Source organism: Cavia porcellus, unplaced genomic scaffold (assembly GCF_034190915.1).
Source record: "Cavia porcellus strain 051 isolate PalLab524CR breed Dunkin Hartley unplaced genomic scaffold, mCavPor4.1 scaffold_9, whole genome shotgun sequence".
NCBI lineage: Eukaryota > Metazoa > Chordata > Mammalia > Rodentia > Caviidae > Cavia > Cavia porcellus.
This window is the reverse complement of record NW_026947492.1, coordinates 30,339,681-30,352,841: the sequence shown is the minus strand read 5'-3', so window position 1 is coordinate 30,352,841 and position 13,161 is coordinate 30,339,681. Positions and strand designations below refer to the sequence as shown.

Sequence of the window (13,161 nt, the reverse complement as noted above, 5' to 3'; positions counted from 1 at the left end):
GTCCTCAAAGCAAAATTTATTGCCCTGAGTTCTCACATCAGGAAAACAGAACAAGTACATATAAACAATCTGATGCTACACCTCAAACATCTAGAAAAAGAAGAGTAAGTCAAGCCCAAAGGCAAAAGAAGAGAGGAAATTATAAAAATCAGAGCAAAAGTAATTCAATACAGACTAAGAAAACAATCCAAAGAATCAAAGAATCAAAGAGTTGGTTATTTGAGGGAATAAATAAAATTAATAAGCCACTAGCCAACCTTATTTTAAAAAGGAAAGAAAAAACTCAAATTCATGTAATAAGGAATGAAAAAGCTGAAATCACTACAGACTCTGTGAAAATACAGAAGACCATCAATACTTATTTCAAAAACCTCTACTCTCATAGTTTGGTAACACAGAAGAAATGGACAGATTTCTAGAAACATATGAACTACCAAAGCTGGGTCAAGAAGAGGTAAAACAGAGGCTGGGGATTTAGCTCAGCGGCATGACCACCTGCCTCGCACGCAAGCGGTCGTGAGTTCGATCCCTGGTACCGATAAAAAAAAAAAGAAAAAGACAAAAAAAATTATAAAAAAAAAAAGAAGAGGTAAAACTGATGAATAACCCAATCTCTATCAATGCAATTGAAAAAGTAATTAAGTCCTTACCTACACAGAAGAGCCCAGGCCCAGACAGATTCACTGTGGAATTCTACAAGAAATACTACAAGAAAGAAGACTTAATGCAGACACTCCTCAAACTCTTCAGTGAAAACCGAAGGGAAGTAATACATCCTGAGTCATTCCTGGAAGCAAATATTACTCTAGTACCAAAACCTGAGAAAGACCCAACTAAAAAAGAGAACTGCAGGCCAACTTCCTGAATGGACACATATGCAAAAATTCTCAATAAAATACTGGCAAACAAGATGCAGCAAATCATCAAGAAGATTATACACCATGACCAAGTGGGATTCATCCCAGGCATGCAGGGATGGTTCAACATATGTAAATCAATAAATGTAATCCATCATATCATTAAAGCCAAAAGTAAGAATCACATGATCATTTCTATAGATAGAGAAAAAGCTTTTGACAAGGTCCAACACTCATTCAAGATAAGAACCTTACAGAAAATTGGAACAGATGGTCTTTACCTCAATATGATAAAGGCCATCTATGACAAACCAACAGCCAGCATCATATTAAATGGCCAAAAGGCTGAAAGCCTTTACCCTAAAATCAGGAACAAGACAAGGATGTCCCTTATCACCACTCCTATTCAACATAGTACTGGAAATCCTAGCCAGAGCAATTAGACAAGAGATAGAAATGAAAGGAGTAAGGGTAAGAAAAGAGGAAGTTAAATTATCATTATTTGCAGACAACATGATACTCTACATTGAAGACCCCCAAAACTCCATTGAAAGACTCCTAGATACAATGAATAAATTCAGCAATGTAGCTGGATACAAAGTTACTACCAAAAATCACCAGCATTCCTATAACTAACAACAAAATCACCAAGAGAGCATCTAAAACAAAAAAAAAAAAAAAATGAAATACTTAGGAATTAATCTCACAAAAGAAGTAAAAGATCTAAACAGGGAAAATTATAATACTCTGAAAAAAGAAATTGAAGAGGACCTCAGAAAATGGAAAGACATCCCTTGTTCATGGATAGGAAGAATAAATATTGCGAAAATGGCCATTCTCCCAAAACTGTTACACAAATTCAGTGCAATCCCAATGAAAATTCTACTATCATACCTCATAAACCCAGAAAAAGTCACTCCTAAAAATCATCTCGAACCAGAAGAGACCTAGAATAGCAAAAGTAATTCTAAGCAGCAAAGGCAAAGCAAAAGGCATCACAATCCCTAACTTGAAGTTATACTATAAAGCTACTGTATAAAATCAACATGGTACTGGAATCAAAACACAGCCGAAGATCAATGGAATAGATTAGAAGATAAAACCACAACTACAAACACACTCAAACACACTCAACCACTTTTGATAAAGGAGCCAAACACGTTCGCTGGAAGAAAGACAGTCTCTTTAGTAAGTGGTGCTGGAAACTAGACCCATGCCTATCACCATGTACTAAACTAAAATCTAAATAGATCAAAGATCTAAATATTAAAATAGAAACACTAAATCTGTTGGAAAACAAATTAGGTAAAAATCTTGAAGACATAGGGGTACTTAGAGAATTCATGAACAGGAATCAAACTGCACAGGAAATATTTCCCAGAAACAATAACTGGGATTATGTCTTATAAAAGTGTTTCTGCATGTCAAAAGAATCTATGCATAGTGAAAAGAAAACCCACAAACTGGGAAAAAATCTTAGTGAACTGTCCCTCAGACAAAGGACTTCTGTCTAAAACATATACAGAATTTTAAAAAAATCAGACCCCAAAATTCAAAAACCCAATGCAAAAATGGGCATCCGAGATGAATACACAATTCTCAAATGAAGAAATACAAATAACAAAATAAATACATGAAAAAATGTTCATCATCATTACCCATTAGAGAAATGCAAATTAAAACCACAGAGATTCCATTTCACTCCTGAAAGAATGGCCAGGATCAAGTAAAGTACCAACAACAAATGCTGGAGAGGTTGTAAGGAAAAAGGAACTCTCCTGCACTGTTGGTGGGAGTGCAGACTGGTGCAACCACTATAGAGGTCAGTCTGGAAATACCTCAAAAATCTAGAATTGGAGATCCCATTCAACCCAGCTATTCCACTTCTGGGCATATTCCCGGAACTGAAAGCATCATATCACAGTGATATATGTGCACCCGTGTTTATAGCAGCACAATTTGTAACAGCCAGATCTTGGAAACAACCTAAGTATCCATCAACTGAGGAATGGATAAAAAAGATGTGGTATTTTTATACGATGGAGTACTACTCAGCTATAAAGAATGATCACATTGATTGAGATATTTACTAATAAATGGGCGCAACTGGAAACCATACACTTAAGTGAAATAAATCAAACTCACATAGTCTCCCTAGTGTAAGAAATGGTAAGAGTACATAAGATTTTATGGTAATCGTGACTCCCATTACATTGCTCTGAAGCATTATAATGTTATCATTCATTAGTTGGAATGGTTTTATTCTGGTTTGTTTGATTTTATTATGTGTGATGGTATGAACAGCTATTTTTAAGAAAATTAGAGGTTATGGCAGTAATTGCTGATTTAATATCATCTTGCTTTAAAGTCCTACCATCCTTTTGTTTTTCTGTCTCCATTGGTTATATCATGTTGTGTCTTATTGGATTTTAATATGTGTGATAAACAAATTTTTTATGGAAAATGAGATGATACAGTAGCCATTGTTCATTTTCCATTATCTGAATACCCTATAATACTTTTGTTCTCTTAAATGGTTTTATACTATTTTGTTATGTTTGATACTATTGTATGTGAAGGTATGCTTAAGTATTTCAAAGAAAGAAACATTATGGTAGCTACTGTTAATACTGGGTTGTCTTGTGGTGAAGAGCTGTGTTGCTTACATTGTTCTGATCTGCTTTGTTATATCCTCTTTTGTCTTAATCTCTTTAAAGTAATATAAAATACATTTTTTAAAAATATATAATTTCAATATTGATAAGATTATAACAGAAGATACAGAAAATCACAAAGATTTAAACAGCTAACTTTATTTTTGTGACAGTGAATATTAATATTTGACTCTACACACATAGATGTTAGTATCTACAATTGCCTTGTATCAAAATAATATTCATTTTCTTTTTTTTAACGATTTGAAGAAATAAAGCAGGCAAGAAAGATGCAGCTTCCAAATATGCTACTACTCAGAAATAATCAGTATTTGCATGTTAGGAGATAACTTTACAAAATTGTTTGAGTGTACTGATGGGTTCCAGATGATGAGGTACAATTATAATGTAGAGCACATTTGTAAAATAGAAAACTTGGATATTTCATAATCAATTAGTGGTCTCTGACTAAGCTTCTGTTCTGCTGTTTCTGATGAATTCAATTAATTTGGACAGTGTCTACAGCTCAGCTGCAGACCTCTGATGAACACTGAACCCTAGGATTTATCTAAACCTTCTGGCACCCTGGGCTGTCAAGGACGCCTTTAAAAACTATGCTCACCTATAAGGTCTCCTTTATGGAACGTTCCTAGACTGTGGTAATGCTTTTGACTCTATTCATTCTCTAAGGGCCCCTCCCATTGTTCTCTGGAGTGCTTCCACAAATCTGCTCAAGACTAGCCTGCCTGTCACTACATGACTCAATGCATGGAACCAATTATGTAACATTTCATCACTTGCTTTGTACCTCTAAATGCTATGTAAACTAAGCTATCTGCAAATTACACGCTATTGCCTTTATGGAATTATTCTACAATAGTCCACTGACATAAAGATTAAAATCTGCCTTCTTGTCAAAAAAAAAAAAAAAAAAAAGAAAAAGAAAAGAAAGAAATCAGTATTACTGTGGTGCTCCTAAAAATAAATGCACACACACACACTTCATAACCACAGAAAAATATCTCTTACAAGTAAAAATTAAAAATATTAGCAAAAAGAACATATCAAAACACAAAAGGAATGAAATTATGACCAAGTAAGTTTATCTAGGGATGTGAGGTTAATTCAGTATCTGAGTATCAATCAATGTATGCCATCATTGTTGAAGAAGAAAACTGTATTGAAAAAGCACTTAAGAAAAATCAAATACCTATTCACTAGAAAAATTCCTAGCAAGTAAGAAATAGAAGTCAAAGTTCCCCTCTCAAACTTCATAGGGAATACATACAAAATAACCACTTTATGTCTAACATACTAAATGGTAAAAGATTAAATGCCTTCCCCTTAAAATGAAGAAAACAACAAGGACATGCGCTCTCAACACTATGATTAACCATAGTACTGAACACTCTAACCAGCACACTAAAGTAAGAAATTCAATAAAAGGCATATATACTGGTAAGGAAATAACAAAACTGTCTCTATTTTCAGACACTAAGAAGTCCACACAGAAATTCTCAAGGAAAAAACCTCTCAAAATTAATAAATAATCAGATACACATAGAAAGTAAGATCACTACACAAAACCAGACTGGAGTTTTATATATTAGTATTGAACACTCAAAACTAAAATTAACAATGCCTGGAAAAGAAATCCTTAGATTCAAATATAGCAAAGCACATACAGGATATGTATGCTGAGAAGTACAAAATCCCAATAAAAGAAGATTGAAATAAAGGGAAGACATGGCCCTATGATGTAAACCACTAATGAAAGCATAATGAAGACCTCGAAGCTGGTGTGGTAGTACTATACATGCCTATAGTGCCAGCAGCCTGAGAGGCTGGAGCTGGAGGACAGCAAGTCTGAGCCCAGTTTGGTTAATTTAGTGAGACTGTCCAAAAAAAAAGACTCGGCTATGAGTTCAATCCTTAGCACCACAGAGAGGAAATGATGTCAGTTTCCCCAAATGATACGAGATTTAACACGATTGTTACTAAAGTTTCATACATATGGTTTAGATTATAAAATTTATACAGGATGGTAAGTAAACTAGAATATCTACTATAACTCGGAGAAAGAATCATAGTAAGGCAATAACTATTCTACTTATTTTTGAGACTCACTGTTTATACATAACCAAGATTGTGTGATATTGATGAAAGGACAAACACATGGGAAGTAGGATAGAAGTGACTCCCCACATAACGGTCATTTTTGAGAAAGGTATACAAATAATGCAATGAAGGAAAAATAATCTTTTCAAAAATAATGCTGAAGCAAAAAGAACAATGACCCCCTTTCCAACAAGAAAGGAAAAAAGAGCCTCCACCTAAACATTACACTTCATAGAAAACTTAACTCAAAATAAGACACCTGCTTAAATGAAAATATAAAAACATAAATTTTTAAAATATAGGCAAAAATTTTTGTGACTCAGGACTAACCAATGAATTGTTAGACATGACAATCTATAAAGGACAATCTATAAAGCAAAAATCAAAAGGACAGTCAAAAAGACAATCTATATAACAAAAATGCATTAACAGTCTGTAATTCTTCAAAAGTAAGATTTTTCTTCTGTGAAAAACTCTTAAGAAGATAAGCAGACAAGCTATAAGCTAAGAGAAAATATCTGCAAGTCAAATCCGTAAAATAGAACATATGAACTCTCAAAACTCACCAGTAATTGACCACACACTAACCAACTGAAAAATTAGTCACAGGGCATAAAGAGATAGTTCATCAAAGAGAATATACAGATGATAAACAAACACATACACTTACTATATTACCCAACAACCATACTTGTGGGCAACTATTCCAGAGAACTAAAACCTTATAAGGGCACAAAAACTTGCACATGCTATTCCATAAACACTTCATCTGTACAGTAAAAAACTGGAAACAACCAAACTGCTGCACAATAGGTGAATGAATAAACAATCTGTGGAACATCCATACTATTCACCATTTAAAAATGAGCAAAATACTGACATATATAACATTTTAAATGGATTTTACTGCTAAGTGAAAAGCTAATCTCAAAAGATCATGCAATGCTTGTATCACTCTTGAAGCAAAATCAGAGACGTGGAAAACAAATGGGTAGTTGCCAGGGATTTAGGATGGTGGCAAGTGGAGGAGGAAAACAGTAAGTTTGAGGGAGCCATTTGTAGTGACCTACAGCAATCTGACTCCTGATTGTGGAAAGTATACATACGAGAAAATCACACATTGTGCCAATGTAAAATCTTTATGCTGAGTTTGTACTACAATTATGGAATTTCTGTTATTAACTAAGTAATTTTATAATGATTAATCATTTAGTCACTGGGGAAAATTTGGTGAAGGATACATGAACACTCTGTACCTATGGAAAATTATTTTAAAGTAAAATTTAAATGATAAAATATCAATTCAATTCAGAAACTACTTTGACATTCTAGTTTTACTCTAAGTGCTCATTGAAGAAATGCAAAGAAATATCACACTATTTTGGGTATGAAGTGATTTCTCAGTATTTTTAAAAGTAGAAAATAAAAGAAAACAACAAAAAGGTATCAAAATAGAGACTTTTGAAAGGATAAAAATTATGTTTTTGCATAGTGGCATAGGCATTAAGAATATCAGTTTAAAAAATCCAAGCCAGGGGTCAGGATTTAGTTCAGCGGCTTAAGTGCCTGCTTGGCAAATGCAAGGTCGGGAGTTTGATCTCTGGTACATTAAAAAAAAAAAAAAAAAAATCCAACCCAAACACCTTTTAATCAATTTCATTATCATTAAAACACACATGTAATTTAAATCTTGTATTAAAGTTATTGAAGATCAAAGTTCATAAATAAGAATTGAATCCAATCATCTATGCATAAAATAACTGCTAATTTTCATAAACAGAAATTTTACCAGAAAATTTCAAGTATAGTAACATAATGTTTTAAAGTCATATATATTCACTTTTATAAAACTTTTAAAAGTACAGAAAGCCATGTATATTCTACATAGAATGACAAATCCAAGAAGCTAAAAATTGCCATTTCTTAAATTTGGTTACCATAATCTCTACCCACATAAACGTATTTTACAAATAACAAAAACCACAGGACTTGGAACTAGAGGAAGAGCATCTGAAATAGACCATCACTTACTAACGTCTGTGTAGCCTCCGTAAAGCTCTGGCTTCCTCATCTGCAAAGTAGGTAAACTAGTCACCCTGGCATGATATGACACTTAAATGATGTCAAAATATTGAATTAATACTGTCAAGAGTATTAATAAATACTCAATAAATATTGTCAATAAATATTAATGACAAGAATCAATAACATTATGAACTGTGAAATAATTCTTTTTTTTTTTTTCTGGTACCAGGGATTGGACTCACGACCTCATGCTTGGCAGGCAGGTGCTTATGCCACTGAGCTAAACCCATCGGCCCTTGTAAAATAATTCTTAACTGGCAAAATACTTGTAAGATAATTTTTCTTGAAATATCTTCAAAATCAATAATGGTCTTTTATATTTTCTAAGGCAAATTTTTTTCACATGTATATCTGAAGTGGATAGGCATCTTACCATCATTTTAGTTAGATTAACATGACATATTTATCATTATCTTGGAAGAAAATCTTGGTGGAGATAATAACAAATATTTGTATAAAAATGGTGAGTAATGCTTTAAAATTGAGAATGCCACTGTTGAACAAAACATGGACATAGAGACTGCATTGAAAATGAGTGAAAAAGCCTTTACATGTTAAGACGCTTTAGGAGTATCTTAATTTTGCTTTTATTTTGCTTTTTATGCATGTACAAGCATATACTTAATAATAGTGTACTTTATCAGGTTGCATCTCATTTTACCTTATGATAGAAATACTAAATTAACTTTCAAAACTATTATTTTATCCTTTCTTTGAATGTTTACTATTAAAAATTGATTTAAATAATGGAATTATTAAAAGTATAAGAATTAAGCCTAATAACCAGGACTTTGAAGTAAATTACTGTCAGAAAAATAGATGTCCCTTGACAGAAGTAGCATACTAAACTAGGCTGTGATCTTACTGTTCTAGGATTTGATTTCAGTGAGTTTTCCAGTGACATTAATTTGATTACTGATGTTTAAATATAGCACATAATTCTGGCATTACCTTACTATTACTTCATTACAAATATTAACTAATGAATTAGGAACTAGAGATATTTTGGAAAATATGGCAAATAGCCTCTGCATTTGTGGTGTTCACTATCTACCTAAGGAGGAAGACTGACATTAAACTACATTGATTAATAATTATTACTTGTTATACATACTGGGAAGAAGCAGAGTATAGGAAATCGAAATAAAGGGAAACATTGTGGGCGCAGCCTACTTCAAAAAATGGTTAACAGTTACATCTATACATGGTTACTCTGAGCCAGGCTCTATACTACATAATTTATACAGTCTTTTAAGTCTTCGAATCAGCTGTATAAAGAGGATGCTATTATCATTATCATGGTATAGAGGGCAAATGAGATTTTGTGAACTGAAGTAATTTGGCTAAGGTCACATAACAAGGAAGTCGGCAGCTGGGAAGTGAAGCCAGACAGTCTGGCCCCAGAATCCTTGCACTTCAGGATTAAGAAAGCCTTTCTGAAGGAAAGTGTCATCTGAGTCCTGATGAGAAGAAAAGAAGTTGGTAGGAGAAATCATATTCAAAATTTTAAAATGAGAAAGGAGTCCTTGAGCTTCAGGAAACGAAAAGGGGTCCATGGAGCTAGAGTACAGTGACTGGGATCAGGAATGTCAAGAGATAGGACTGCAAAATGCAAGTGCAAAGCAACACAACTTTTAATATCTCTCTTCCATGCCATAGGTATAAACTGTCTTTAAAGCTGAGTCCAGTAGTCCATGTTCCAAATACCCAGCTGCATTGCATCCTAATTATAGTGAGGAAGACAGGCCAACAAAGTGCAGAGCCTAAAGAGGATCATGGCACAGAAACTAAGAGAGTGAACTGATTTCATTTATATTTTTAAACATGTTTTTAGTTGATACATGATGAATAAAGTAAAAAGTTAAGATAAGAAGGGTCATGCTATACAGTGATTGTTAGAATACTTACAGAATATTATTATTGCAGACGGTATTCTAAATATGAGGGGACATAGCCTAGCATTTCAGACAAGTCTTTTACTCTGATGTACACACACACACACACACACACACACACACACACACACACACAACCTCCTTCCCACTCCTACATTAAAAAGTGTTCTTGTTCTAGACATTTTTGATAGCACGCAAGTTCTGGTACCTCCCCTCTTTAAACAAACAAGAAACAAAAAAGTCCAACCTTTGGCTTCTAATTCTACTTTAGAAAACATTCCACTTTTCTCTTAACCAGAAGAACTTCTTTAAAGAACATTGTGTAGTAGTATCACCTCCATTTACCATCTCTAATCCACTACAATCAAGTACCTCAGTATCACCCTAGTACAACTACTCCCATCAAAGTCACCATGCAATGACAGGAGTCAAATGTTCACTCGCCTCTCCTTAGCTTATTTAACCTCTCATTAGTTTCCCCCCTTGGTAGCATGATCCTCTTCAAGCTTTGCACTTTGTTGGCCTGTCTTCCTCAATATAATTAGGATGTAGGATGCAATGCAGTTTGGTATTTGGAGCATGGACTACTAGATTCAGCTCTAAAGACAGTTTATACTTACGGCATGGAAAAGAGACATTGAGAGAAAATGCATCACCTTCCTAAGCTATAAACACTAAACAGTATCGTCTTGTTATGAGAAAGAATAGTGGTTTAGACTAGAGTTAAGCAGTAATGGAGATTAATATAATTAGGTACTTTTCTATATTAGAAGTAGAATCAACAGTACCTTGGAATAGATTGGGTATGGAGAATGAAGAAAAAGCAGACTCACAGTTTGCTCCATGAGTAACTGGCAGAATTATGGAGGTATTTAATGAAATCTTGAAGGAAAGGAATAAGGTTTAAGAGAACAAAGTTTGAAGCTCAATAAAGAAGCTAGTGATCTTTACCTTAAAATTACATAATTAAAACAATGATTTCATTTATGTCTTTTCACTGAAATTAATTCAAATTATGTGCTTTATCCAAAGTCCCATGAGTAGTAGAAACAGATCAGACATAAGTCTCCCAAGATGCTAAAAAGCCACAAATCTGGATCAAGCAAGATAACCAGTACTCACAACGTTGTTGCATCTCTGTTACATTAGTCATCATCTTCTTCTGACTCATGGATGCAAATTTTTTTTTTTTTTTGGTCTTTTTCATTTTTATCGGTACCAGGGATCAAACTCACCGACTGCCTGCTTGCAAGGCATGCACTTATGCCGCTGAGCTAAATCCCCAGCCCCTGGATGCAAATTTTTAATATGGCTTTTCAGCTTATTAAATGTATTTGCTAAGGTGTTAATTATGCTTATATTTCCTTTAAAATAGTGAGAGAAGAAAAGGTAGATAATAAACACTAGTATTATTCTGGTTTGAATAATAAAATGTATCGTAAAAATCAGTAGCATTTACTCCTGTCTACTATTTGTAAAAACTAAAATATACATGAGATTTTCTCTTTGAGTAGTTTCTATTTTAATCTGCAAGATAGCACAGATACATAATGCAGACACATAAGAAAGACGCCATAAGGCAATACTAGAATGGTTGCCAAATTAATTATGTAAACAATGTGACTTATTTTAAAAGTACACCGGAATAAGCCTTAAACTAAGGCACGGTTCAAGATAAGCCTTCAAGGACAAGTAAGATTTAAAAAAGTAAATAGGGAAGGAGATTAAGCTCATTTAGGGCACCAGGCTTTGGTTAGGGAAAGGAGATGGAAAATCAGTTACTCTTAAATTGAGTGAGTATATGACATTTGAGCCTGAATGACACAGGAGAACAAGGAATGTGATGCTAGGAAGATACAAGAACATTCCAGGTAAAGAGGAAAATTACAAGTAAAGACTACCTATCTGTCTGTATATTAAGCTGCATAGATCTAATACAGTGAACTTAGTTTAATAGTAAAATAGTGGAATATGACTTTCTAAACTTGAATTTAAGATTTTCCACTCACAAATTCCTTCTGAGCTGACTTTCTATTACAAATAATAACTAATACACAAAGAATATGTAACGTACATACTATTGTTTTAGAGACACAAAGTAAATCAAAAGTATAAAATCAGTTTTAAAAATGGGAGGTTATAATAAAACGCTTATATACATAAAGTGAAAAAATGAAAAACTGAATGGTAGTCATTACAGGTATGAGTATTAATATCTTTCACATATGTACATTTACACATTGTAGTTGTTTATATGTGTGCTTCACCTGCCTTGTCATACAGTGAGTGAGCTCACTGCCAGCGGTAAGCAGATCTTAAGTACTGCACCTGACACAGGCTTTTAGTATTAGTTGACATACCAAGGCTGTAATTAATGCAACTGTCCTTCAAAAGGACCTAGGTGTGTGTGCATGCAAAGGATTCGAGGTGCAAGATATCACAAAAAGGGCATAGGAGCAAGTATACATGAAAATCACAATAAAATCCAATAGAAAGATAACAGATATAAGGGTCAGGTAACCATGCTATTACTCGGCTGGATTATTTCCGTGGAGCCATAGGAAGATGAAATAGGCTGAATGCCGTTCTAGGGCTCTCAGTCTACCATCTAGAGAGGTATTTACCTCACCTGCAGAGACCAACTTTTCCTTGGGCCAAAACCCGAAGGAACATCGATCAAGTTGGCTTTTAGATAAGGCATCTACAGTTTACTTAGAACAACTATGGGAAGACACGTACCAATATGACTTCTTCAAGTCTGAGAAAGAAGTTGAATAAAGGCATGCAGTAAATCTAAAGGGCCACCTAAGTTATTTACTGGATTTTGTTGTTCTTAGCCTAAGGGCCTCCGGATGAAATCACTGGGGCTTCAGTAACAGAACCTTCAGTCGTTCCCGGGGGGTTCTAGCCCAGTCGTGGCAATTGTAAAACAGAACCCGGCTCCCACAGTGCCGCAGTGAAGGGTCAGACTCGCCCGGCAGCTGGCTGACAGCCCGGGATTCAGGCGGAGCCCAAGCCCGCACTGAGGCCACGGTCTTAGCTCGGCTTTCCAGGCTGTTTGTAAGGTGGACGGGGCGGCTGGGAAGGAGTGTAAAAGGCAAGGCTAGGTTTTTGGCCGAGGAGGCTGGACTGGGGGGTGGGGGGGCCGAAGGGAGATGTTCGGCAACTCAGGGCCGCGCGCTGCACAATTCCGCGGGCACCAAAGGCAGCCCTCCCGTCCCTAGGAACACGCAGGAGCCAAAATTCACTAAAGCCAAAGCATCCCCCTCCTCTGGGGGTCGACGGAGCCCATCCCAAGCCCCCAAAATAAGACGCTACAATCCCATTCCTCCAGCAAACCCCGGAGCTCACCCACCTGCAACTGCAGTCTCCGAAGTCTCCACCCCGGTCTCCCTGCCTCCAGCGCACTGGTTGCGATTGGCTTGTACCACTGTCCCGTTAGCTCTTCTCCAAGTGTGAGTGGCGTAAGGGTCCGGGCGCTTGCGTACGGTCCCGCCCTTACCGCCAGGGCCACGCCCACCTGACGTCACACGATGCCGCAGAACGCGGACG

At 35.4% G+C, this 13,161-nt stretch overlaps 1 protein-coding gene across 1 annotated transcript in view; it reads right to left on the bottom strand.

The window, feature by feature from the left end:
• The window catches only part of Kbtbd3 (kelch repeat and BTB domain containing 3), a 28,874-nt gene extending 15,734 nt beyond the window's left edge, over positions 1-13,140 (bottom strand). The window contains exon 1 of the mRNA XM_003472533.5: positions 12,965-13,140. The gene's annotated coding sequence lies outside the window, so the exon portion shown is untranslated. The remainder of the gene's footprint in view (positions 1-12,964) is intronic.
• Between the last annotated feature and the right edge of the window lie 21 nt (positions 13,141-13,161).